Consider the following 27,368-nt stretch of genomic DNA (forward strand, 5'->3'; position numbering starts at 1 on the left):
AAAGTTTCCTTCTCATCCTTTTCCTAACATTTTCATGAATATAGTTTTGCTATCAAAGATTTTACTATTAGGGGCGCCTGGGTGGCGCAGTCGGTTAAGCGTCCGACTTCAGCCAGGTCACGATCTCGCGGTCCGTGAGTTCGAGCCCCTCGTCAGGCTCTGGGCTGATGGCTCAGAGCCTGGAGCCTGTTTCCGATTCTGTGTCTCCCTGTCTCTCTGCCCCTCCCCCGTTCATGCTCTGTCTCTCTCTGTCCCAAAAATAAATAAAAACGTTGAAAAAAAAAATTAAAAAAAAAAAGATTTTACTATTAATTTCATTGGGGGATAATTTTTGTATTTTCATTAAAATGGCATAAGAATGGAAACTTCTAAAGAATGTAGACATGTTTTGCTTTGAAATTCTATATATTAATTAATATGTGCATCAACTTAAGTGTTTATTCAATATACCTAAACCTTATGTAATATCCACCACTATTTTTCATTTTATTTTTATTCATTTTTATTTCTTTTTTAAGAGAGAGAAGGAGAGAATGAGCAGGGGAGAGGAGCAGAGGGAGGGAGGGGCAGAGAGAGAGAGAGAGAAAGAGAGAGAGAGAGAGAGAGAGCATCTTAAGCAGGCTCCATGCTCAGGGTAGAACCTGATAAGAGCTCCATCCCAAGACCTTGGGATCATGACCTGAGCCAAAATCAAGAGTCAGGTGCTTAATTGACTGAGCCATCCAGATGCCCCACTTACTTCTTAATTATGGACTTCAATATGTCATGAATAGATTGTAAATCTACATCTTTTCCCTTCAAGTATTTAGGACAAGCATTGTTACTTATACTTCTGTATTATCTCCTGTGTTGTCTAACCTGATATCAATCAAATGAATGCTCAACACAGTGAGTCCTATTGACTTAAGAATCTAGATTTCACTAAGGAAACTATATAAATGAATATTTAATAATGATTATTTGTTTCAGGAATCCAGATTCTCTTTTGAACAAAGCCCCTAATTAGCAATTCCCATTCATAACTTGTGACAGACACACACACTCAAACACACACATCTAATTACATAAAAAAATGAAGTCTTTTACACATGCCAATGTCTAATTAGTTAATTATTTCCAAGTGGTATTAATTTTTGCACATTTAATTTTACAGTTGCCCATGTCAGAAATTTAGAGCACTCCCATACATTCCTGACATTTAAAGACACATATGTTTTGTAGATACTGTCTTTTTAAGCCTCTTTAATTTGCAATCCCAACTCCCAGGCTTTAGTTAATACCCGTTATTTCTTGCCTGGTTAATTTAAAAGAGCTTTTATTTGGTCTTTTGGCCTTTAATGTTGATTTTCTTACAATGCCTTGTTGGTATAGATACCAGAATGAGCTTCCTAAAATGAACATCTGATTATAATACTTCTTTGAAGGTAAATCAGTGCATACCCCGGGTTGGGAGCCACTACTTTCATGGTCTGCTATTTACCTACAAGATAAGATGTGACTTGATACACAAGGCTCTTTAAAATGTGACCCTGTTTAGCTTTCTAACCCCAGATGCTGCACCAGAGTAATGTCAAAATGCTCCCAGTTCTCTGAACATCCAACGATTTTTAATTTTTGTGTGTGTCTTTGATCTACTTTCCTTTGAACGTCCTTCACCACTTTGCCCCTTGGTCGATGTCATTATTCCATTAGACGTGGTTCCCAAGGCCTAGGTTAGCCTTTTTTTCCTGGAGCAACATCACTGCAATTATCCTCCTCTTCGCGCTTAAGAACAATGTGCTGCATCGATTGCTATACATATTTGTGTCCTTTGGTCGGTTATGATTTTCTTCAGGTAAGGGACAGTGACTCGTTCTTCTTTATATGCACTGGGGTTGTCAACATTTAGTGACTGGCCCAGAGTAGGAACTCAATAATTACTTTTCAATCTATGGATGAAAGAAGGAACATGTTAAAGTTTTATGATGTTTTTACAAAATCAATAGTTTTGGCAGAAAAAAGAAAAGCATTTTATTTAATAATAATTAAGTAAAATAATTAGTAAAGCTAAGCCATGTTTATAGTGAGAACAAGTAAAATAATTAGTAAAGCTAAGCCATGTTTATAGTGAGAACTTAGATAATTTAAGAATGTCATAATAAGATAAATTAATTTTAGGGTTGCCTTGGTGGCTCAGTTGGTTCAGCATCGGACTTCAGCTCAGGTCATGATCTCATGGTATGTGGGTTTGAGCCCCATGTTTGGCTCTGTGCTGACAGCTCAGAGCCTGGGGTCTGCTTCAGATTCTGTGTCTCCCTCTCTCTCTGCCCTTCTCCCCCATCCCTCTCTCTCCCCAAAATAAATAAACATTAAACTTGTGCACTCTCTCTCTCTCTCTCTCTCTCTGTGTCTCAAAAATAAATAAATAAACTTTAAAAACAGTTAAATTAATTTTAAACAGAAAGATTTCAGTTCTTATCTAGATTGGAATATTCTCTATGCTTTTAACAATATGCCTTCTGGCATAATACTCATAAAATAGCTGAATACACTATGTTTCAAAGAGATATATATCTGATGTAATACAAAAGACTAACTAGGTTTACAAAAGACTAAATAGTCTTGCATATTAATTATGTTATGGTGAATGCTATAGACTGAATATTTGTGCCTCCCCCAGATTCATATGTTTAGCATAATCTCCAATGTAGTGATAGGAAGAGATGGGGACTTTGGGAAGTGGTTAAGTCATGGAGGCAGAACCCTTATAAAGGGGATTAGCATCCAAGGAGCTCTCTTATCCCTTCTGCTATGTGAAGACAGTGAAAAGATGGCATCTACGAACCAGGAAATGGGATTTCTACCAGACAATGAATCTGCTGGTGCCTTGGTTTTATTTTCACAGCCACTAGAACTAAGAAAAATAAACTTCTATTGATGATAGGTGACCCAGTCTATGGTGTTTTCTTAGAGTAGCACAAATGGATTAAAACAATGAACGATCCATATGGTTGACAATATGAAAGAAATAAATGAGAGGTTACATTTTGGCAGTATGTTTTCCATATGCTATAACACAAAGCCACAGTGAGAAAATTATTTTTTTCTATTCTTTAAAAAAATTGTTTATTTGTTTTTGAGAGAGAGAGAGAGAGAGAGAGAGAGAGAGAGAGGAGAGAGAGAAAACAGAGAGGGGCAGAGAGAGAAGGAGACAGATTACCCCAAGCAGGCTCTGAACTGCAGTGCAGAGCCTGACGTGGGGCTCGAACTCATGATCTGTGACATCATGACCTGAGCTGAAATCAATAGTTGGATGCTTAATCAACTGAGTCACCCAGGTGCCCCCTTTATTTTCTATTCTAATTCATGTAAGCTTTGCATTTATCTAAATTCAACAAATTATATCAGTTATCTGAACTGGGCGAGTGCTTCCTCTCATCACCTGTAGAGCTCCATTCCTCCGGCAGCGTGGTCATACTTGAAAGAGCTTAGTTTTTTCTTTGTTACCGCTTTTTTTTTTCTCACGAAGTGGTCTTGAATTCAGAGGTCTGATCAAGCATATGCTGGGTATGGGCCCTCTAGGTGGCACTATCTGGGGAAAGCTAAGATGCTGCATGAGTTTTCAATATACCCCAGCTTGAAATTCTTATCATTGGTGTTACTCAGAGGCAAACTTGTAGTAACATTGCCTCCAAAAGACTGTGGCGACCATATAATAAGTTAAATAGTAGCTTCTGAAATCACAGTAATTTGTTTGTTTCAATAGATTGAAAACATTAGGTAATTTTTACATTGGGCTCTAAGAGAATTAGATCAAGGATGACCATTTTTCAAAGAAAAAACAGTATATAGGAGCAAAACAGACTGTGAATATTGAGTAATGAGGAAACTGTGAGATTCTCAATCAATATAGGAAATGATGAAATTTCCAATGTCCCTGGGCAGAGGCAAATGAGAAAAGGAAAGCTAAAAATGAAATGAAAGGAAGGATTTGTGTCCTACCACGTGGTGAGGATAAGATTGAATAAGACAAAAAAAAAGTTTGAAAAGATAAAAAAATAAAATCAAGGGCAAGATGTTTTAAAAATGATATAAACAAGTAACAGAAAACAAAGCAGAATTTCATGTTTCTTTCTCCCTTACTTCGCAATTTTTAACGATGTTTATACAATTTCTTTTTTTTTTTAATGTTTATTTATTTGGGGGGGGGGGTGGGCAGAGAGAGAGGGAGACACAGAATCTGACACAGGCTCCAGGCTCTGAGCTGTCAGCACAGAGCTTGTCCCAGGGCTCAAACTCACGAACAGTGAGATTATGGCCGGAACCAAAGTCAGATGCTTGACCAAGTGAGCCACCTAGGAGTCCCTTGATACAATTTCTTAACAGCGGTATTTGTTAAAGTATTTATCTTTGCTTTCTTCCCAAAGGATTTGAGGTTTCACTAATACCTACTTTGTAATCAGCTAACAGCCACATGTTTCTTAAAGCAAACTAGGTTTTCAACTTAACATTCATTGAAGCTGTGGAATGTTCAATCAAGTATTTCTGGACTAAATACTTTTTCCAGTCCTTGATTGGAAAGCTGTGCAGTCTAAGGATTTATTCATTTGGCCTCTCTAAACACAGCACGAAATTCTTTTAGTTAGTGACCCTCAATCTGTGTTTCTCGGAGGTTCCCATGGTGACGGGAAAGCTATGGAGAACTTGGAGCATTAACCTCTCCTTCAGCACTTTAACTAGACACATTCCAGGTTATTCTTTTTGTTTGGCTCCCTTACAGTATTTGTGAAAAGTCTTCCATGCTGTATCTAAGTTTGGAAATTAATACTCTGAGGCAGAGAGCTCAAAATGGGATGCAAAAACAAGGTGCAAACTATAGACATGTTGTTTTTTTGTTTTAAACATTTTTGAGTTAGACTTAAAGAGGCTGAATTTTCAACTTACTCACTGATTTTCGGGTCTCCTGGGTGAGTCAGTCCATTAAGCGTCCGACTTCGGCTCAGGTGGTGATCTCGCGGAACGTGAGTTTGAGCCCCGTGTCGGGCTCTGTGCTGACAGCTCAGAGCCTGGAGCCTGCTTTGGATTCTGTGTCTCCCTCTCTCTCTGCCTCTCCCTCTCTTGCGCTCTGTCTCTCTTTCTCTCTCTTAAAAATAAATATGAAAAAAAAAATGTTGATTTACTTATTTTTGAGAGAGAGAGAAAGAGAAAACGTGCACACGTGTGAGTAGAGAAGTGGGAGACAGAAAGAGAGAGAGAATCTCAAGCAGGTTCTGTGCTGTCACACCGAGCTCCACATGGAGCTCAAACTCACACACTGCAAGATCATGACCTGAGCTGAAATCAAGTTGGACACTCAACTGACTGAGCCTCCCAGGATTCCCTGCATTTACAACTTTTTAAGAAAGAATGGAAAGGAAGGGAGGAAGGTAGAAGAAAAGAAAGAAGGAAGGAAGAAGGAAGGAAGGAAGAAAGAAGGAAGGAAGGAAGGAAGGAAGGAAGGAAGGAAGGAAGGAATAGAGGGAGGGAGGGAGGGGAATCTGGCCATACCTAGTTTGCATTCCCATAATGCATTAAGCCGCTGGAATAACGTTAAGTGCTCTAAACTAAACCAGGTTAGAAGGAAGCACTAAGCACTCCCCACCCCCAAACACATATAAGCATTGCTGTCACTTATAATTCTTGTGGCCTGTCAGCTTCACTTATTTGTGTCACTTAAGCTCCTATATACAACTGAATTCGGTCACCGTTAGGTTATTATCTTGTCAATGAACAGTAAATCAAGCCAAATACATAGACAAAGATATGGGAATGAAAACAGAATTAATAATTGTGGGCCTTCTCTCTCTCTCTTGTAATGGAGAAAAAACTAGGCATAAACTCAAGTATTTAAGATACATCAAAAATTTTTTCTTTTTCTTAGAGAGTGAGTGGGGGTTGAAGGGGGAAAGAGAGAGAGAGAGAGAGGGGGGGGGGGAATCTTAAGTAGGCTCGATGCTCAATGCAGAGCCTGATGTGGGGCTTGATCCCATGACCCTGAGATCATGACCTGAGCCGAAATCAAGAGCTGGATGCTCACGGAACTAAGCTCCCCAGGAGCCCCTAAGATACCTTTTTAATAACGAAAATTAAATGTTAATTTGAACCTCCATTCTTCTAGAGTAATAGAAGATTAATCTCAGTCAAATTGGGCTCCCTTTCTTTACCAGTACATTTTCAATAGTTTGGGGGAGGATTAGGGTTTCATGGGGCCCATTTATCTTTCAAATAATCTGTCTACATGGAAATCCTCTGACACTTCTGTCTCTGATTTGTGTAGGTAGCCACTTACCCGATCTTTTTTCAAGTCTGTTTTTCCTTTCAGAAGGAACACTCAGTAATTTCACTCCAGGATTTAGGGTACCGCCCAATACTGAGTGGATTCTTTGTCACTCTGGGCATGGGCAAGGGCTTAGGTTATTGATGGCTCTTCCCTGCTTTCTTCTGAGTCTTAACCATTCCCAGAAGCATGAACACAGAATGGGTTAAGTGCTTAAATGAGACAGAGAGAGAACCACTGAGTGAAGGAGGCGGTGGGGGGAGAGATAAAAATCCAGCCTCCCATACAAATAGAACCAACAATCCGTAAAATTGCAATGATTAAATAACATGTCATTCTTAAGTTCATTCAGGTAATGTCCCCTGTGCCAGGAGCCAAATATAGTTACCAAAGCTCCACAATACGAAGGAATAAGTAAACCAACCAGCTGAAAACCTAATTAAATTAAATTCACTGGACCATGAAGCATACAAATGTCTAATATCTGTAACAGGCTAGGCAAACATAAAATCTTTGAGTGTACTGGTACAGAAAAAGAGGAGGGGCCCAGGTGTTCACAGTGGAAATGAATGGACCTTACAACTGTGTAGGGAAGCAACGTTCGGAATATGCAAAAGTGAAAGAAGATCAAGAATATGAAACTTGTTGATGGGGAATTAGGAAATTATTTAAATGAAGTTCAGACTGATAATATAATCATTTGGCAAATTCAATTTAAGACACCACCTACCCAGTCTTAACTTTTCCATTGGTTTTGACAGGGGTGCACGTGCATATGTGAGTACACACATGTGAACACGCACTTTATTTTACTGACATGTATTCTCTACATTGGAGATTTGTTTAAGTGCATTAATCATATGTGATCATTGGATGTCAAATTTATCTCTAGTGAAGTTACTTTCTCACACTGTGCTATATGACCAATTTCTCCACAGTAAAGGTAGAGAAGTCTGTTGCAATCTGTGACATTGCCATTCTCCCATATATTTTGCTTAAATACGAAAACTATTTTTATTTGTGTATTTTTTGAAGTTTACTTATTTAGTTTGAGAGGGAGAGGGGCAATGAGAGAAGGGGAGACAAGATTCCCAGCAAGTTCTGTGCTGTCAGCATGGAACCCGATGTAGAGCTGGATCCCATAAACCGTGAGATCATGACTTGAGCCAAAGTCAAGAGTTGGACGCTTAACTGACTGAGCCACCCGGGCACCTATGAAAGCTATTTTTAATACTTCATTCTTTGACAAGAATTTCCAATAGATCTTCATTGTCTGGCAAGGAACATGTTCATCAAGGAAATGCATCTCTTCCTTTAAACACTTGTTCTCACCACAGAGCTACATTAGTACAATCTCTTTTTTTAAGGTTTTCCCAAGCTTTACTTTTACATGGTCTCCAAATGGAGGCCACAGGCAAGAATCCCCCAGGAACAAAGTCAAGGATCATGAATTACCTTGGACAAGGTTATTCTATCAGCAAGGAATAAGAGTCTAGCAGATGAGGTAGTCAAAGATTTATCTAACAGCCAGAGAGGGAAGTTGTCACTATTTTTTCCTATGGGATTTGATCATTTGCCTGAATCAACGAGAACAGTATGTTTCCTATTCTTTTTCTTTCTTTCTTTTCTTTTTTTTTCCAAAAGAGGATTTTAATTCTGGGTTTCCAGTTCATTTTTTCCTATTGTATATCTAATGTCCCTGGGAATGGTATCTTACATTTTGATTTATTGGTTGTCAGTTTGCAAGGAGATTATGCAGACTTGATGAAATGATTGATTTTGAATTTGAAGCTGGAAACATAACTGTATGGGTTTCTTTGAGTTGTTTCCCATGAAGGAGGATGATTGGGTTCTATGTGCGGGAGGCAGGATATGAAGGGCAAGCTTAATGCCCTTATACTGATACAAATATCCAAACATGAATACCCAGCAAACTGATCCCACAGTGTCTTCTCTTAAAGGCCTTATTACTGGTGCTTTTTTTTCTCCTTCATAATGGCGAAAATAATAAAGTCTTTTCATAGCTTTGTAGAGAGAATTGTGTAAGATAACTTGCATGGAAAATGATAATGTGTGCTATATATGTGCTAGTTTTTATCTCTGTGATTACTATTATCATTGTTATAGTTAACCCTATTCCTGCCAGGTCCACCATGCAGCTCTAGAGGATGCCTAGGCTATCTCCCTTCTCAAGGCTTACTACTCTTCCCAATCTCTCATTCAGTCTCCGAAGTCACCTTTCAAACACACTGGAACTCCTGGGCACATACTACTCCCTGTACGTGATGATAAATGCATATAATTTAGAGACTTTGCAGTTACTATTATTCCCTTGAAAATTATTGTACTTGTTTCCAGCCACTTATAGTGATTGGATACCTCCCCCATGTATTTAATGGAGGTCCCACATCGACACAACAATTATTCCGTGATTCTTTAGTTCTTGTTTCCATTCATTATTCCACCTTTTTTTTTCCAGACTTTTACCTACAAATTCAGTATCCAAATACCTCTTTGACCTTAACTCCATTTTAGAGATGAAGACACATATTTTATCAGTAAAATAAAAGCCATTAGGAAGGCAATACTTCAATTTCCTGCTGCCGAATCTACAGACCTACTTGTATTCGTTCCTCTTTTTTCTACATTCTTTCCTCTTATAAAGATGAGAGGTGTCCTTTCTAAAGCTATTCTTTCTACATAGTCTCTGCATTCCATGATATCTTAGTCCACTCTGGCTGCTATAACAGAACATCATAGATTGCACAGTTTAGGAACACAGAAATTTATTTCTTACAGTTGTAGAGGCTGTGAATCTAAGATCATGGTGCCTACACTGGTGAAAACCTCCTTCCAGGTTGCAGACATGGCTGAAAGAGAGCTAGCTAGCTCTCTGGCCTCTTCTTATGAAGCACTCATCTTATTCATGAGAGATCCTTTCTTATGACTGAATTACTTTCCAAAAGTAAAGGCCCTGCCTCCAAATCCCATGCTTACCAAGCTATTCATACTTGTCTCAGCGATAGGAGCCATTTCTATGGGTTCTATCTGAATGAATCATCTCCCTTATCAGTGAATAGATCACATTTTTACTTAGTTGCATTCTTACTTATTTGTCTCCAAAATATGATTTTGTAACCTCATCACTATTCCATATTGTTTATCATTGAATCTTCAGCCCATTACACGATGTATCAATGAATCTGAAAGAATAAAAGGGTAAGTAATATAACATAGTTCTCTATCTACTCATACTCCCTTTTGTCCCTTTCCACATACATGCCACAGAGGAGTCTTGATTTGTACCATGAATCTTTTAGGCTATAAAAATAGTAGAGGATAAATCTCAAAAGACACTAGAATCAAATAATAGAGGGGCGCCTGGGTGGCTCATTTGGTTGAGCATCCGACTTCCTCTCTGGTCATGATCTGGTGATCCGTGAGGTTGAGCCCCACATCAGGCTCTGTGCTGACAGCTCAGAGCCTGGAGTCTGCTTCGGGTTCTGTGTCTCCCTCTCTCTCTGCCCCTCTCCTGCTCATGCTCTGTCAATCTCTGTCTCAAAAATAAATAAACCTTAAAAAAAAACTTGTAGAGTCAAATAATAGATAGTGTTGAATATTAAGGCATGCAACTTAAACTCAATTTGTTAATAACTGGATAATGAATCACCCCTAAAACGATGCCAGAGCCATGAGCTTAGGTCCCACACTCAGTCTAGTCAATTAAAGAAAACTGAAGTGACCACCACATTAATGATATTCGTAGTAGAAATGTGTGGTTAGTCTGAATCTCTGAATTATTTAACAGAAGACCCTAAGAAATCAGGATGATGGAATATTCTCTGCATTCATTAACTTGGCACATAACGTTAAACAAGAGGGGAAAGGAATATAGCTAAAATGTAGAAGATAAAATGACTGTTCAAAGTGACCTTGTTGAATAGACAAACACATAGAAAAAAATGCAGTCAAGATCAGAGGAGGGTAGTATATCTGAAGAGAAAAATAATTTTTCAATGCAAAAAAAATACAAGAAATTCAAGGGTGGCAGAAAAATAGCTAAGCATCATAATAGATAATAAACTAACCATGATCAGTGATACAACCCTGAGGAAAGCAAACCCAGGGCTGAATTCTTAAGTAGGAGCCATGCAGCAAGAAGCCATGAGTTAATTCTCATATTACATTCAGCATTGACTTGACTCATTTTTATAATCAAAATTAACGCTGTTGTGGGAAATACAGGGAGAGTTTGGAAGAAGGCAATGGTGTTAGACTATAAGTTAGTTATAAAGAAAAGGCAAAGAAAGGTTTACTCTGGGGGTGACGACATTGAGAGAAGACAAATTGTAAAACAGGAAGAGTGTAGAGTAAGTTTTACATGTAGGCAAGAGCTGCTGACGCTTTCTAAGAGTTGACAACATCCTAGCAGGAGATATTACAGAGATAATGATTAAAATTGATTTTTCTTTGAACGACTTAAATAAAATACCATCTAACTGAGGCTAGACTAAATTGCCTTCAATTTACTCCTCATCTTCATAGTAATGTGGATGCTATTATTTTAACATTGAGTCTGACAAGCTGTTAAAAAAAAAGCAGTAACCTCCAGGATAGATCTTTATAAAGAGTGCAAATGGGAACAGTGTGGACAAAGCCAGATAGTAGACAACAGGGAGTCAGAAATGGCACAAGTAATGAGCACCAGCTTTTGAGAACATGCACAGGATAACAGTTAACAGCAATGAATGCTCACTGTGCCAAGAGCCAAGCTGAGCCCATTGACTGTCTTGTCGTTGGTAATTAGCTCAGTGACTTTATGTGTAGGTGACATGATGTCCAGTTTACAGTGTGGAAATTGAGGTTTATTAGATGCAGGACCAAGCCCACTGTCTTAGAACTAAAGTGTGTTATTTAAACTCATGTTTGTTTGCCAGCAAACCCATGTTATTTACCAGACGCAATGTTGTTTTAAGTAGCGATTTATTTTCCCCACTGTTTCCCACAGAGCGATGTCTGTGGTAGTTGTGTGATAACCATTTGTTAGAAGACTATTACATGTAATACATATGGGGGAATATAAGAAAACAGGTTGGAAAACGCAAAGAAATCTACATACAGAGCAATAAAATTGTAAAGGTTTTAAATTGGTGATTAGACTGATAACTCTTCATGTGGGCATTTTATCATATTAAATAACAGTATTAGATTACATTTCCTGTGTGCTAACAATTTGTGCTGTTTCTGCAATTCATAAAACATTCCTTTTACAATTATGATAGTGTTTAAATGGTAAGAGGAGGACAAATATTTTTATTTTTATTATAATTCAATTTATTTATTTTTATTTTTTAAATATAATTTATTATCATATTGGTTTACATACAATACCCAGTGCTCATCCCAATAGGTGTCCTCCTCAATACCCATCACCCACTTTCCTCTCTCCCCCACCCCCAACAACCCTTAGTTTGTTCTCAGTATTTAAGAGTCTCTTATGTTTTTCTTCCTTCCCTCTCTGTAATTTCCCCCCCCTCCCCTATGGTCTTCTGTTACGTTTCTCAGGATCCACATAGGAGTGAAAACATATGGTAACTGTCTTTCTCTGCCTGACTTATTTCATTTAGCATAAAACTCTCCAGTTCCATCCATGTTGCTACAAATGGGCAGATTTCACTTTTTCTCATTGCCAAGTAGTATTCCATTGTATATATAAACCACATCTTCTTTTCCATTCATCAGTTGATGGATATTTAGGCTTTTTCTGTAATTTGACTATTGTTGAAAGTGTTGCTATAGACATTGGGGTGCAAGTGCCCCTATGCCTCAGTACTCCTGTATCCCTTGGATAAATAAATTCCTAGCAGTGCTATTGCTGGGTCAAAGGGTAGATCTAGTTTTAATTTTTTGAGGAACCTCCACACTGTCTTCCAGAGAGGCTGCACCAGTTTGCATTCCCACCAACAGTGGGAAGAGGGTTCCCGTTTCTTCACATCCTCACCAGCATCTATAGTCCCCTGATTTCTTCATTTTAGCCACTCTGACTGGCATGAGGTGGTATCTCAGTGTGGTTTTCATTTGTAGTTCCCTGATGAGGAGTGACGTTGAGCATCTTTTCATGTGCCTGTTGGCCATCTGGTTGTCTTCTTTAGAAAAGTGTCTATTCATGTCTTCTGCCCATTTCTTCACTGGATTATTTGTTTTTTGGGTGTAGAGTTTGGTGAGTTTTTTATAGATTTTGGATACTAGCCCTTTATCCGATATGTCATTTGCAAATATCTTTTCTCATTCTGTCGGTTATCTTTTAGTTTTATTGATTGTTTTCTTTGCAGTACAGAAGTTTTTTATCTTGATGAGGTCCCAATAGTTCATTTTTGCTTTTAATTCCCTTGCCTTTGAAGATGTGTCAAGTAAGAAATTGCTGCAGCTGAGGTCAGAGTGGTTTTTTCCTTCTCCTCTAGGGTTTTGATGGTTTCCTGTCTCACATTCAGGTCTTTTATCCATTTTGAGTTTATTTTTGTGAATGGTGTTAAGAAAGTGGTCTAGTTTCATTCTTCTGCATGTTGCTGTCCAGTTCTCCCAGCACCATTTGTTAAAGAGACAGTCTTTTTTTCCATTGGATACTAGTTCCTGCTTTTCAATGATTAGTTGGCCATACATTTATTGGCCCAATTCTGGGGTCTTTATTGTATTCCATTGGTCTATGTGCTTGTTTTTGTGCCAATACCATACTGTCTTGATGATTATAGCTTTATAGTAGAAGCTAAAGTCTGGGATTGTGATGCCTCTTGTTTTGGTTTTCTTCTTCAATATTACTTTGGCTATTTGGGGTCTTTTGTGATTCCATACACATTTTAGGATTGTTTGTTCTAGCTTTGAGAAGAATGCTGGTGCAATTTTGACTGGGTTTGCATTGAATGTGTAGATTGCTTTGGGTAGTATTTACATTTTTTAAAAAATATTTATTCTTCCAATCCATGAGCATGGAATGTTTTTCCATGTCTTTGTATCTTCTTTAATTTCCTCCATAAGCTTTCTATAGTTTTCAGCATACAGATCTTTTGCATCTTTGGTTAGGTTTATTCCTAGGTATTTGATGGTTCTTGGTCCAATTGTGAATGGGATCAGTTTCTTTATTTCTCTTTCTGTTGCTTCATTACCGGTGTATAAAAATGCAACTGATTTCTGTATATTAATTTTGTACCCTGAGACTTTGTTGGATTCATGTGTCAGTTCTAGCAGACTTTTGGTGGAGTCAACACAAACATTTTTAAATTCTGTGAATTCAACAGAATTGCATTCAAATAATGAAAAGGAAAGAAAGAAAGAAAGAAAGAAAGAAAGAAAGAAAGAAAGAAAGAAAGAAAAAGAAAGAAAGAAAGAAAAAGAAAGAAAAGGGAGGGAAGGAGGAAGGAAGGAAGGGAGGAAGGAAGGAAGGAAGGAAGAAAAAGATTGACGTATTAGTTCTTCAAATAAAGCAAAGATGATCATGAAAATACTACTTTTAACAGAATCTTGCTTATAGAATCTTGGATCTCTCTCTCTCTGTCTCTCTCTCTGTCTCTGTCTCTCTCTCTCTCTCTCTCCTATTCTCTTTCTTTTTAAGGTAAAATGATTGCACTAAAAACCTTAGTTTCACTCTCTGCAGTCTTAGATAAATGGAAGACCTCCAGGGACAGAACTTAGCCCTGAAAATAATAAGTGACATAATCAGTTATGAGAACTGTACTGGTCAAGGTTCTGCGGAGAAACATTTTCACAAATAGGAGATACACACACACACACACACACACACACACACACACACACAGGAAGAGAAAGAAAATGAGAGAGAGAGATTTAAAGAATTGGCTCATGTGATGATTGCAGAGGCTTTGTGCGTCCAAAATCAGAAGGCAAAGAAAATTTGGCTGGCTGGAGACCCAGGAAAAATGATAGGGCCTATCTACAGTCCGCCAGGAAGAACCCATGTTGCAGGGGAAGCCCAAAAGCTGGCTGCTCCCTGCTGGCTGCATTCCCTCAAGGGCAAGAGAGGTCAGCCTTTTGTTCTATTTAGGCCTTCAACTGATTGGAGGCCTAAACTCTGCCTTAAGGACAATCTGCTTTACTCAAAGTTCACCATTTAAATGTAAACCTCATCTAAAAACAGCCTCCCCAAGACATGCAGCAAAACAGTCGGCCAAATGTCTGTGCACCGTGGCCCAGACAGATTGCCCCACGAAATTAACGATCACAGTGGCACCTTTTGCTTTTGGAAGAATGATAATTTTCATAAGACGTTACCTCTGCCATTATTCACTTTTGGAAAAAGTGAACCTTTAGAAAAGTTTATGGGAGTCATTTGAGAAACACTGTGCCTCTAGAGAAGAAGTCTGACATCATAGTTTTCTTTATTTCCCTGCCATCCTTCCAGCTCCACTTAAAATCTGAAATCTAAAGATATTTAAATACATTAATGTAGTTATTATAAAATCAGTAAAGTGACACAGACATTTTTGAAAATTTTCCGTATCTTACTCTTCTATACTAAGACGTCAGTGACAATTTTTTTAATTCAAAATAAAATACAATGAGGAAAACACCTCGAATAAAAAATAAACAGATGAATAACGAGGTGATAGAAAGATATTAAAATGGAACTTTACAGGAAGAGAGGTGCTATTTTGGGTTTTTATTATTCCAAATCACAAGGTGGTATTCGTGGTGCCTCCTCCCTAATTTATATCTTCAGGAGAAACATTTTCTGTTGCAATATTGTGATATTTCACCAGTGGTTTCCAAAGGCTTTTCTTGATACTCTTTTGAGAAAACAATTCATAATATTCATAGGAAACTTTACTAATGAATAGCAGTGGGCTATGATTTTTTAAAAATGTGAAAAGCTTTTTCAACTTATTCTAGACTAATTCTTTCACTTAATACACATTCAGTGATAGTGGGAAATCTTGTTATTTTCTACTTTTAAATGTAATTTATGTGAAATGTATTTTCTTTTTCACAATTTGAAAGGAAACTTGTCCTTTTGATGGCAGACTGAGCTGATATGAGATGTTATCCTTTCAATTTTAAACATGTAAGAATTCATACAGTGTAATATTTCATATTGTGTAGGTGACAGCTTTAAATACAAAGCAAACTAAAGGTAATACATAGATGTCAGAATTAAGAACCCTCTAAATGAAAGGCATGAAGGACACAAAAACACTTAACTTTGGGATTTTCAAACTGGATTTTGACCTTGAGCCTGGGGGGGGGGGCGGGGATGCTAATGTCCACCCAGGAGTGAAAATGGTATCACACCCAGGCCTATTGGACAACTGTATTTCCTTGGCAAATCTATGAAATGAGTCCTGTCTGTGACGTGGAGATTAGAATACCTTGCTCATGAGCTCAGGGAATCATCGTATAAGTTGACCATCTACTTGAGAGAGTTAGTAGAAAGGGAATTATCCATTAAAGTAAAAACTTTATGTCTATGTTCATAGTGGGTGTCAGGTAAAAATTTTTGTTACCTGTCAGGTTGATCAGTCCTTAGCTAAGAAGTTACCATGCTACTCTGTAATTACAACAACATGTAGGTTTCCTACAGCCCCCAACAAGTATTATTCCATAAGTACGCCATCCCAACTTGGGTAGCTATGGAGTCTATAGAAGAACAATGCCCTCTAAAGAAAAGTTCACAGTGAAAACTATGCACACACACATACATATGTAGGTAAATAGAAGGAACGCAATCACTATGAGAACCATAGATGTCACAAATGGCAGAATGCACACCTCAAGAACTAATAATAGACCAATATAAAGGGTAATTTAAAATGTGTGTCTCAAGTGCTCATAATGATGGAGAAAAACATGCAATTCACAGAGCAAAAACTATGTTATTAAAAAAGAAGATAAATTTGAAAAAAAAAACAACCAGTGTAGTAATTCTTGCATGACAAAATATAACCATTAAAATAAAAATCTTAAGAAGACAAGTTTAATCAGTATATAGGTTATACCAAAAGAGAAAATCAGTCAATCAGAAGGAAATATAAGCAAACCCTAGAGAATCCATTATAGAGAAATAATACATGAAATATAAATGTGAGACAAATTAAGATCCATGCAGAATAGGATAACAAAGATAATGTAAATCTAACAAGAGTACTGCACTTAGAAGCATCTTAATAAAGCTATTGAAAAACTTCAGCATAAAATTTACTATGTTAGTAAATACATAGTACCACAGGCTGGGTGGCTTAAACAATAAAAAAAATTATTTTCTCACAGTTCTAGAAGCCAGAATTCCAAGATCAAGTTCGTGGCAGAGTCAATTTCATTCTGAGGTCTCTCTCCTTGGACAGCGCATGGCCATCTTCTCAATCTGTCTTTACATGACCTATGTGCACTGTCTTTACATGACTCTATGACTCTACAATCTGTCTTTACATGACTCTATGTGCACGCACCCTGGGCATTTCTTTATGTGTCAAAATTTCCTCTTATAGGGACAGATTAGATTAGGGCCCACATCGATGCATTCAAAATCAATGGATTTTGAAGTTCTCTTCTTTAAAGGCCTTATCTCTAAATACAGTCACATGCTGAGGTAGGAGGTGTCAAGGCTTCAACATAGGAAGTTTTTTTGTTTTTTTTTTTTGAGGTGAGAGAGTTGGATGTAATTTAGACCATAACACTTATCAAAGAACAAAAATGGAATTTTTTAAAAAGAGCTGACAATCAAAATTGTTATAAAATAGATGCTGGGGCACCTGGGTGTCTTAGTTAGTTAAGCATCTGACGATTTCAGCTCGGATCATGTTCTCCTGGTCATAAGATCAAGCCCTGAATAAGACTCCACGCTGGGCGTGAAGTCTGCTTAAGAGTCTCTCTCTCCCTTTCCCTCTGCCCCTCCCTCCCTTAAAAAAAATAAATGCCAGGAGGAAATAGAATAACAGCTCTCAAATACTGATGGAGAATAATGTCAATCTTGAAATCCATAGTCAGAGACATTATTTCCAAGGAAAAGAATAGGCCTACTCAGAGATAAAAGTGGTTATTACTCACATACTTTTCTTAAAAAACTTATTGGTGGCTGAGTTTTAGAAACAAAGTCACTAAATTTTGAGGAAAGAATCGTATACAAATATTAATGTTTAACAAATGATTTCAAACATTTTGGTATGCCTAAGTAGGTATTTATTATAAAAACATATGATGGTGTGATGTAGGCAAATTATTTTGGAGGTTGTTAAAACAAGGTGGGAAAATTGTAGAATGTATAAAATGAATGGTGGGCATTCTTTTCCCTCATTTAATACACTCTCAGATATTTTCATTTTTTTTTCTATTGTTAAGAAGCAAGATAGAGGTAGTGAACACATTAGATTTTAGGTAAAACAAAAGGCTTGAAAAATTATATCCACGTAAAAGTTAGAGTGCATAATTTCCAAACTAGCAGAAAATGAAAAGAAGTTACAAAAACTTAATAAACTGTATAAATATAAGTAAGGAAGAAGACAAACAAACAAAAGAAGGAAGGTAATAAAGCTTGAAGTAAGACCTTAGCGGGAAAAGAGAAAACACCTTAGTGTATAAATATCATAAATATGAAGTTGAATGAATAAAAATGTATCCAATAGTTATATAAGTTTCAAAATTCTCATAGAAGTACACTATATTTTGTTTCTTGTTATGTGAGTATATATAAAAATAATATATAGTGTATATAATATATATTATGTAAATTACATATTAACATGTATATTAGAAATAAACAAGTAGGAGAAATAATTCATAAAATTAAATTCGAGAGAAAAGAGAATTAAAAAAGAAAGAGCTTACGGAGGAATTAAAGAGGTCCCTAATTCTATCCATTGTTTTGTATGGTTATTTTTTAAATCTATAGTATTAAGAAATAAAATAAAATGAAAGGCTGAGTTAAAGTATTTCTAAACTTTTAATTCCTATAATAGTTTGATGCTTTCATATTTCAATGAATCAGATGTTAAACTCTGATTTTATCGTTGACTGATGAACACCTGTTCCTTGTGTGCAGTCACTGGTCTATAATGCTTTTTTTTTTTTATTTAAAAAAATTTTTTTTTCAACGTTTATTTATTTTTGGGACAGAGAAAGACAGAGCATGAACGGGGGAGGGGCAGAGAGAGAGGGAGACACAGAATCGGAAACAGGCTCCAGGCTCTGAGCCATCAGCCCAGAGCCTGACGCGGGGCTTGAACTCACGGACCGCGAGATCGTGACCTGGCTGAAGTCAGACGCTTAACCGACTGCGCCACCCAGGCGCCCCTGATCTATAATGCTTTATACGTATTAATGGATTTAATTCTCATAACCCCTAGAACAGGAGGTTACTATTGCTAAAGCCATTATAGACTCATGAGTTTAAATAACTTGGGTAAGGTGATATGTGACAAAACTCAAGTTCCAGTTCTGTCAATCTGGCACGCCAGAGCCAATGTCCTTACCTATGGCTCTGTTGTATATTTTAAATATTTTAAAATTGTACTCCAATATTTATGGGAATCAATTTTCACCTCAAAGTAATCGTATCTGGATATTTAAAATGCTTTCTGGGGATGCCTGGGTGGCTCAGTCAGCTAAGAGTCCTACTTTCTTTTGCTCAGGTCATGATCTCCCGGTTGATGAGTTCGAGCCCCGTGTCAGGCTCTGTACTCACAGCTCAGAGCCTGGAGCCTGCTTTGGATTCTGTGTCTCCTCCTCTTTCTCTGCTCCTCCCCTGCTCGTTCTCTGTCTCTGTCTCTGTCTCTCTCTCTCTCTCTCTCAAAAATAAATAAACATTACAAAATTAAAAAATAAAATATTTTTTTTCTGTAATTTCCCCAGTTTTAAGAGCATAGATATAAATATGTCTTTTCTTTATTACCTAAGAGAAACAACAGCGTTGAATGTAGTGACAAAAGAGAATGAAAAGAGAAAGATGTGAGATTAAACTTTATTAAATCTAAAACAGATTTCAGGCAAAAAGGCTGTCTACTGAATGAGGTGACTATTCAAACCAGGAACAGTAGGACAAAAATGAGCATTTTAAAATAATAGTTTACTGACCAATAATTGCAATAGTTTCTTAACTCCTCAAAGCTTAAGAACCAAAGGTATCAGGTCTTTAATATATTTTGAAAATGCAGAAAGTGTAAAAGACTGACAAAGTACATCGTTAGTAACTAAGATCTACTTTCTTATTTATTGTTTTTATTAATTGTTTTTATTATTGTTTTGTTTAAAGTCTACTCTATTTAGTAACCAACATGTCCATCCATAGATGAATGGATAAATAATCTGTAGTACATCCAAACAATGAAGTATTATTCAGTGCTAAAAAGAAATGGGACATAAAAAAAGTCTATTCTGTTCACACCTACAATTCCTTTAAGTCAGTTTCTGCTTTACATCACTATTTTTTTTTTGATAGCATTAATTATCTTTCCCTATCTTTACATTTTCAAACAAATGTTTACGTGTTCCATAAGCAAGGCTATCGTTAAGCTTGCAGATCAAGTTTTCAGACAAAAGTAAAATGACTTAATGCAAAATATTTCGATATGGCAAGGCTAAGACCATCTTTATTTTGCACATGGTACACAGGTCAGGCAAATTGTGGATTGCTTCTTTTTTTTTTTCATTTTCCATTTTCTCAGTGAAAATCTCTTTTATAGTTAAAATGACAATAACAACACAATTACTACTTCAAAACTTTATATCTTAACAAGTGCCACTTTTGAAATGGATGTCTAATAGAACCACTCACACTTGATTTTCATTGCCGTTTTTGAACCATGACATTGCATTATTTAAGTCTTATTGTTTGCTTTCTCAAACTCATTCTTTGCTACTTGGGTAACACTCTCTCAGTGTCAATAAATTTTTTTTAAACAACATAACTTGTAAATTCAGTTCTGCCCATTAAATTAGATGGGGAGTTGTTAGCATCATTTTGAAGAAAAGATGCATCAACTTTTTCCTACCATTGTAATTAGGGGATTATATAACATGACTACAAAATCAAGCTGGTGGAATCCATATAAACTCATACACACAGTAATTATGTACCTGTGTAAGCTGTTCTAATAGCAGCTTTAACTGAGAGCGCAAAAGTTAGATGTGAGGGAAGAAAACGTCTGAAAAACTCAGTCACACTTGGTAAATAAGAATCCAAGAATCCACACTCGGTAAATACACATCACAGATGTGTAGAAGGAAATGCTGAGAGTTTCACCCCAACCACTATCCAGATACTTGAATGGAAATGCAATGGCTGAGTCCAATGTAAGAATAGGTACATCCAAACTTTCTTCTTAATTTACACCTTAGTAATATTCATTGTCGTCTTTTATTTCCATCCTCATAAGTACTGTTACAAAGAGCTTCAAACCCTTAATATGAGAAAACTTTTCTCTTGAAAAGACATAGCTCAGGGAAATATCTTAAATCCGTTACAAGACTGAAATGAAGCTGCCCATAGTTCAAATTTTCTATGAAAATACCATCTTCTCTTTCTTCTTCTTTTTAAACATTGTCTGGTATCAATGCATGTAGATAAATAACTTTTGTGAAATGTTTGTCATCCTGAAGTGAATGTAAGCTAGTGTCCTGAAACTGGAAAGAAAGGGAAAAAGTGACATTTACCTGATCCAGATTAAACTTGAAATACTAATGACTAAATACATTTTCCTAATTTACTTTTACAGTTCCTCGCTAAAAGATATTTTGTTAAAATTAATACCATGACGTAGATCTTAAAAAAAGTGGAAGATCCTGTAATAACCAGCTTCTTTCCCCCAGGAAATCTAAAGGCAGTGAAGATTATGTTTTGGAAAAAAAACTGAATTGTCATTTCTTCATGAACTTTTAAATAATACCTTAGGAAGGTAGTAGAAACCAAATGTCTCAAGTACCATAAGCTTATGACAGAATAATATGCACTATGAAGTCAACAATAAAAATTAATAAAAATGCGCCTAAATGTATGGTTTTATGGTTTCACTCTGTCAGAAGCACATCCTTCTATAACCTTCCAAATGGTGAACAACTCCATCGAAGTATGTTTTATATTTTATCTGATTTTTATTTTTCAACTGATACAGATAAGCAACTTAGGGATAGGCCATATCGTCTTCTTAAATCTGTCAATATTAAAATGTAGATTGATACTTATCTAAGAGCTCAAAGTGTTACATAAAGTCAGGCTCATTTCTATTTTAAGAAGATTAGAATTGTTTTGTAGTTCTTTGGTGGGGCCTATAAGCAATGAAAGTGAAGTCTTTAAAAAAAAAGAAATATCTCAAGAAATTTAATATGTGGCTCAGTATTGCCACTGTTGCTACTGGGAGGGGGGCGGGTAACTGTCTGTACCCCATCTTCCACTGGCCCCCAATGAGTGAATGTTCTTTGTTATGTTCCTTTCATCCCCACAGAGCCTCCAGGGATAACATCAAAATAGCTCCACTCATTTAAAATCAAAATTAGTTATTACTAACCCATTACATGACAGGCATAAAACTAGGCCCTTAGAATTCAAAAAAGGGTAATAAAAAAAAGTACTGGTAAATGAGACACAATTCCTCCCTTCGGGAGGCTTATGGTCTAGAAGTAAGGACCTAAACTGCAATACAATGTGATAACTGCAAAGATAAGATTACATTCAAGAAAGAATATGTGATTGCATGAAAGAATTAGTGATTATTCTTTCTGGTGGAGTTGGAGAAAGGGAAGATTATTATAAAAGAATGGTTATTTGGGCTGGACATTGAATAAGGAATTGAACCTGCCAAGCTAGTCAAGAAAATGAAAGAACGTCCAGGCAGAAGGAAAGGCATATGCAAAGTCCAAGAAGATGAACTTATACTGGTTTTGATGAATTTTACATGTTACGAACTCACCAGAACATGAATTATCAAGAGTTGATAGAAGGTGCGGCTAGAATGTTGAGCTACAGAGTTGTATAAAAAAGACAGGTGGTAAATGCCTCAGAGTTTTCAGGCCATTCACTCTGCATCACAACGACTCAACTCGCTGTTATATCAGGAAGACATCTATAGGTCATATGTAAAGAAATGGACATGCCATATCTTAATAAAACTTGACCTTCATAAACAGGCAGTGGTCGGGATTGAGTCTACAGGCTGTAGTTTGATGACTGCTAGGGCATTATGCTAAATGAGATAAGCCAGACAAAGGAAGACAAATGCTTTATGTTCTCTCTTACACGTGGAATCTAAAAAAAGCTGAACTCATGGAAATAAAAGAGCAGGTGTTTGGCACAGACTACGGGGTGAGGTAAATGCAGAAATATTGATCGAAGAGTATGAACATAAATCTATAAGATTATTAAGTTCTGGAGATCTAATGTACAGCATGGTGACTATAATAATATTGTATTATATACTTGAAAGTTGTTAATTGAATAGATCTTAAATGTTATCATCACATTCAAAAAAGGTATTTATGTGAGGGGGTAGAGATGCTACTTAACCTTATTGTGGTTGTCGTACTATATATATATATATATATATATATATGTATATATATGTGTATAAAAAATACACATATATATGTGTATGTGTATATATATATATGTACTATATATATGTGTGTACTATATATATATGTATATATATATATATATGTACTATATATATGTGTGTACTATATATATATGTATATATATATATCAAACCACCATATTATACACCACAAACTTACATATGCCATAAGTCAATGATATCTTAATAAAGCTGGGGAAAAAAAAGTGGGCACAGAGAGAGAGAGAGAGAGAGAGAGCGAGCACTCTGAGGAAATAATGCTTGAATTTTTCAAAAACTATTCTTTTATTTTAAAACATAATTTTTACATCTAAAAATGCTGCTTAGGGGCGCCTGGGTGGCTCAGTCGGTTAAGCGTCCGACTACAGCTCAGGTCATAATCTCATGGTCTGTGAGTTCGAGCCCGGTGTCGGGCTCTGTGCTGACAGCTCCGAGACTGGAGCCTGCTTCGGATTCTGTGTCTCCCTCTCTTCTCTGCTCCTCCCCTGTTCATGCTCTGTCTCTCTCTGTCTCAAAAATAAATAAAAACATTAAGAAAAACTTTTAAAAAAAATTCTGCTTAAATTTTATTTTTGTTTGTTAAAAAAAAACAAAAAACAAAAACATGTGATGAGATGACAGTGAATATAGACCCAAAATTATACTTGAAAGGTTCTTTTCATTTGTATTATGTTCTGTAGATATACGTATATATATGTATATGTATGTATATATGTATATATATATGTACATATGTACATATATATACGTATATATGTATATATGTACATATATATACGTATATATATGTACATATGTGCATATATATGTATATGTATATACATATATATATTAGGTTAAAATAAACATATATTAGGAAAAACTGAGACAGAACATGTTTATAAAATATAGGTTCACAATCACTTATATATACTTCTAAAATGTAGAAAGATCTTTCTGTATATTGGACACCAATACCTGAGCTGATTAAATTAATTTATGGGGAAATTTAGCATGAAGTAATATGAAGTTAAAGAATTTCTGTACTTTATTTAAATACATTTCTGTGTTTCATTCAAATATGTAAATGTTCATATGTTTTGCTGCAGAAATACAAACACACTTGATTACAGAGTAGGTCCTTAACATTCCAGAATCTTCCAGTGGTGCTATATATTATGGTGTATGCTACACATTGTTTCTTAAAATTAAAACAAGACAAAATGGAATTCCAAGACTCATACAGTTAATGAATATCTCTTAAGAAACTGTAGTAAATATGTATAAAAGATCCTAGAATTTTTTTTTTTTTTACAAAAAGGATTTGTAAAGAGTTGATTGTTTCTTTATGTTCTTCCTGTTTGAACTCCAGACCTAATGGGGGCAGAGATTTCAGGAATCTTAAATCCCTGCCCCACATCTCTTATCTTCCTGAATGGAAAAGTCCTCGAAGCCACTGGTCCCTCCATTTCACCATTTGGAGTTTCAATCACCATTTTAAGAACTGTGCACTTTTTCAGAAACCTCTCTCACCCCCAAAGGATTGAAGCTATATGAAAGCCCGAGTTACTACTGTAATTGTGGAAGTGAGAGTTTTTCACAACCATATTCCTGGAATAAAATAATCATGTATCCCTAATACTATGAAGGCATTTGCCATAAAGTGCCATCGTCCTGGTCTGAACTCCAGCACCCTTACTTCTTTGACGGTAATAGTTCCTGAAACTCCTCGGTTTTTCCAAACTTACCCCCTAACAGTCTGTTCTCAACACAGCAGCCAGATTATTCTCTTAAATGTGAGTTGAGCTGCATATGTCTTCTACTTAACATCTTGCAATGGTGTCCCCTCTTTCTCAGAGTAGAAAATGAAGCCCTTACATCAAAGTGTCCTTTATGGACCGGTTCACAAGTCACTCCTCCAAAGTTATCTCCTAGTGTCCTCACTGACCTCTATATTGGTGTTCCTCTCACACAGCTCAGAGACTCTGCAAGGATATCCTCTCTTTATGGAATGTTCTTCCCCAATCTATCTACTGGAATACTATATCACTACTTTCAATCTTTGCTGAAATGTCATTTTATAATAAAGTCTATTCAGGCCACCTATTTCAAATTGCAACAGTCTCCCAACTCTACCAGCTTCCCTTTATCATTTGAACAACAGGTCTTCTTTGTCCTGATGTTTTCCTTTACTGAACAGAACATAGAACCTTAAAAATTACTGTATTATGTATTTATTGTTTATGCTTAGTGATAATAAAGGCAGGAGTTCTAGTCCAGTTTGTTCACTGTTATGAGTTCCTAGAAGAAGATCTGTCACGTAGTAGGCATGCAAATCCATTTCTTGAATGATCGATTGATGAATTAATATTACGATATAAATATTGGATGAAGTTATACACTATGGTAATTGAAGTATGTGATTCTTGGGAAACAGTTGATAATCAGGAAATCTGATTTTGTTCTTTGTTCTGTCATTACTTGGTTGTGTTAATTAGCCTTGGAGAGGTCACTTAGTATTTGTATCAGTGACACACATTATCAGTTTAAAAAACAATCACAATAAAAAAGAACTTTGGACTAGACTATTTCCAATTTATTTCTGATTTCACACTCTATTATCCATGAGTATTCTATGATTTTCTCATGCAAACAATTAGAGGTAGATATGTCCTAAATGTTAAACACCCGAGATATAAAGAAATATTTGGAATGTATAACAAATTGTAAAAATTGGAAGAATAATTATTGATGTAATGAATTTGTAGCTTAATTTTGTTTTTTGTTTTTTTTTAATATGCAGGTGGTAGGTTTATGATTAAATTGTAGAATATAATTCTAGGAGTAAAAAGAGAAATGTGCTTCACTGACACTTCCCCACTGTAGAAATACAATAAGAGTAGCAATAAAAACACAAAGTCCAATAATGGGTCACATTATGTTAAGTGCAATGAGGAATTGATCCTTGTGGGACCTTATAAAGGCCAGATCAGGAAGTAGGCCATTGGAGCGAAATTTATTTTTACTCTTGTTAGTTTGCCAAATGCATCTGTAGTAGGAATGGATATTTACTTTCAGAGAATGAAGAATGACCTAAATATTCATAGAATTTTTCTTTTCCTTTTTCTGTAAGTTCTTTTATTTATTTTGTGAGAGAGGCACAGAGCTTGATGCGAGACTTGATCTCACAAACCATGAGACCATGACCTGAGTTGAAATCAAGAGTCAGATGTTTAACCTACTGAGCACCCTTCACAGTCACCCCTCACAGAATTTTTCTGATGAGAATAAGATGCTGATCCAACAATAAGGCTGTCAATAGTCAATTTCTAATAGTGATGAAAATGTTACCTTCTGTATATGCATGGAAAGTAGAAGAGGAATGGTTGTACATTAATTTATATTTTACTACCAAGTTAAAAAACGTCCACCTTTTTAATTCAGAAAGGCCTTAAAGACTGAGAGGAGGATTATATTAGTCATATGGGTAAATTCTCACAATGAGAAAAAATTGGGGGTTTTGATTTAATATCAATATTCATGTACAGCTGAAGGAAACCAATATGATAAAAATGAACATGTATAAAGAAGTATGTAGCGTGTATTAAAATGTATTCACATAAGTGATATGTAGTATAAAGTTAATCTAAAAGACTTAAAATTTTTTTTTAATGTTTATTAAGTTTTGAGAGACTGAGACAGAGCGTGAGCAGGAGAGGGAAACACAGAAACTGAAGCAGGGTCCAGGCTCTGAGATGTCAGCACAGAGCCTGACATGGGACTTGAACTCACAAACCATGAGATCATGACCTGACATGAAGCCTGAAGCTTAACTGACTGAGCCACCCAGGCGCCCCTAAAAGATGTTCCTAAAGAGCAGTTTTCTCATCCATGTATCAAATGGTTGACAGTATACGTCTGCCTTTTTCCTCTATATCAGGATAAACCTGGAGGAAGCTTTAGCCAGAAGTACACCATTAAGTTAGGAGGATGCTGAGTGCTTAAATCAAAATGATAGAAAGATGCAGGAAACCAGGAAAATGAATAGAAGTGCAGACATTATAGAACGGTTCTGAGTGAAAAGCCAGAGGGATTTCAGTGCAAACTGTTCACAAATGTTTGTGGGAATACTGGAGCCCAAGCATGAGTTGAACAAGCACCCTTAATGATGCCTGTTTCAGATGGGACATTGTAAATGTGCACGGACAGTTCACTACAGCTGGATTTGGGCCAGTGGGAGGTAACATGAGTCACACACCCAAAAACTGCTATGTTACTCAAATACGGAGTATTACATTTGTTCAATAGGGACATGTCCCAGCTCATATTAAATAAACTATAATCTTAGTACATTCAGTGTTCAAAGAGCATTTATGAAACACCAATGTACCATGTTTATAGAAGATGATATTTTTAAATGGTTTTTCTAGTTGTTCTTTCACTGGCCTCACACGACTTTCAGTAGATACACTCAGTTCAACAGATATATATTGAGGGTATGGTCTGGCATTCTTCTTCCATGGGAA

Source organism: Felis catus, chromosome C2 (assembly GCF_018350175.1).
Source record: "Felis catus isolate Fca126 chromosome C2, F.catus_Fca126_mat1.0, whole genome shotgun sequence".
NCBI classification, from domain to species: domain Eukaryota; kingdom Metazoa; phylum Chordata; class Mammalia; order Carnivora; family Felidae; genus Felis; species Felis catus.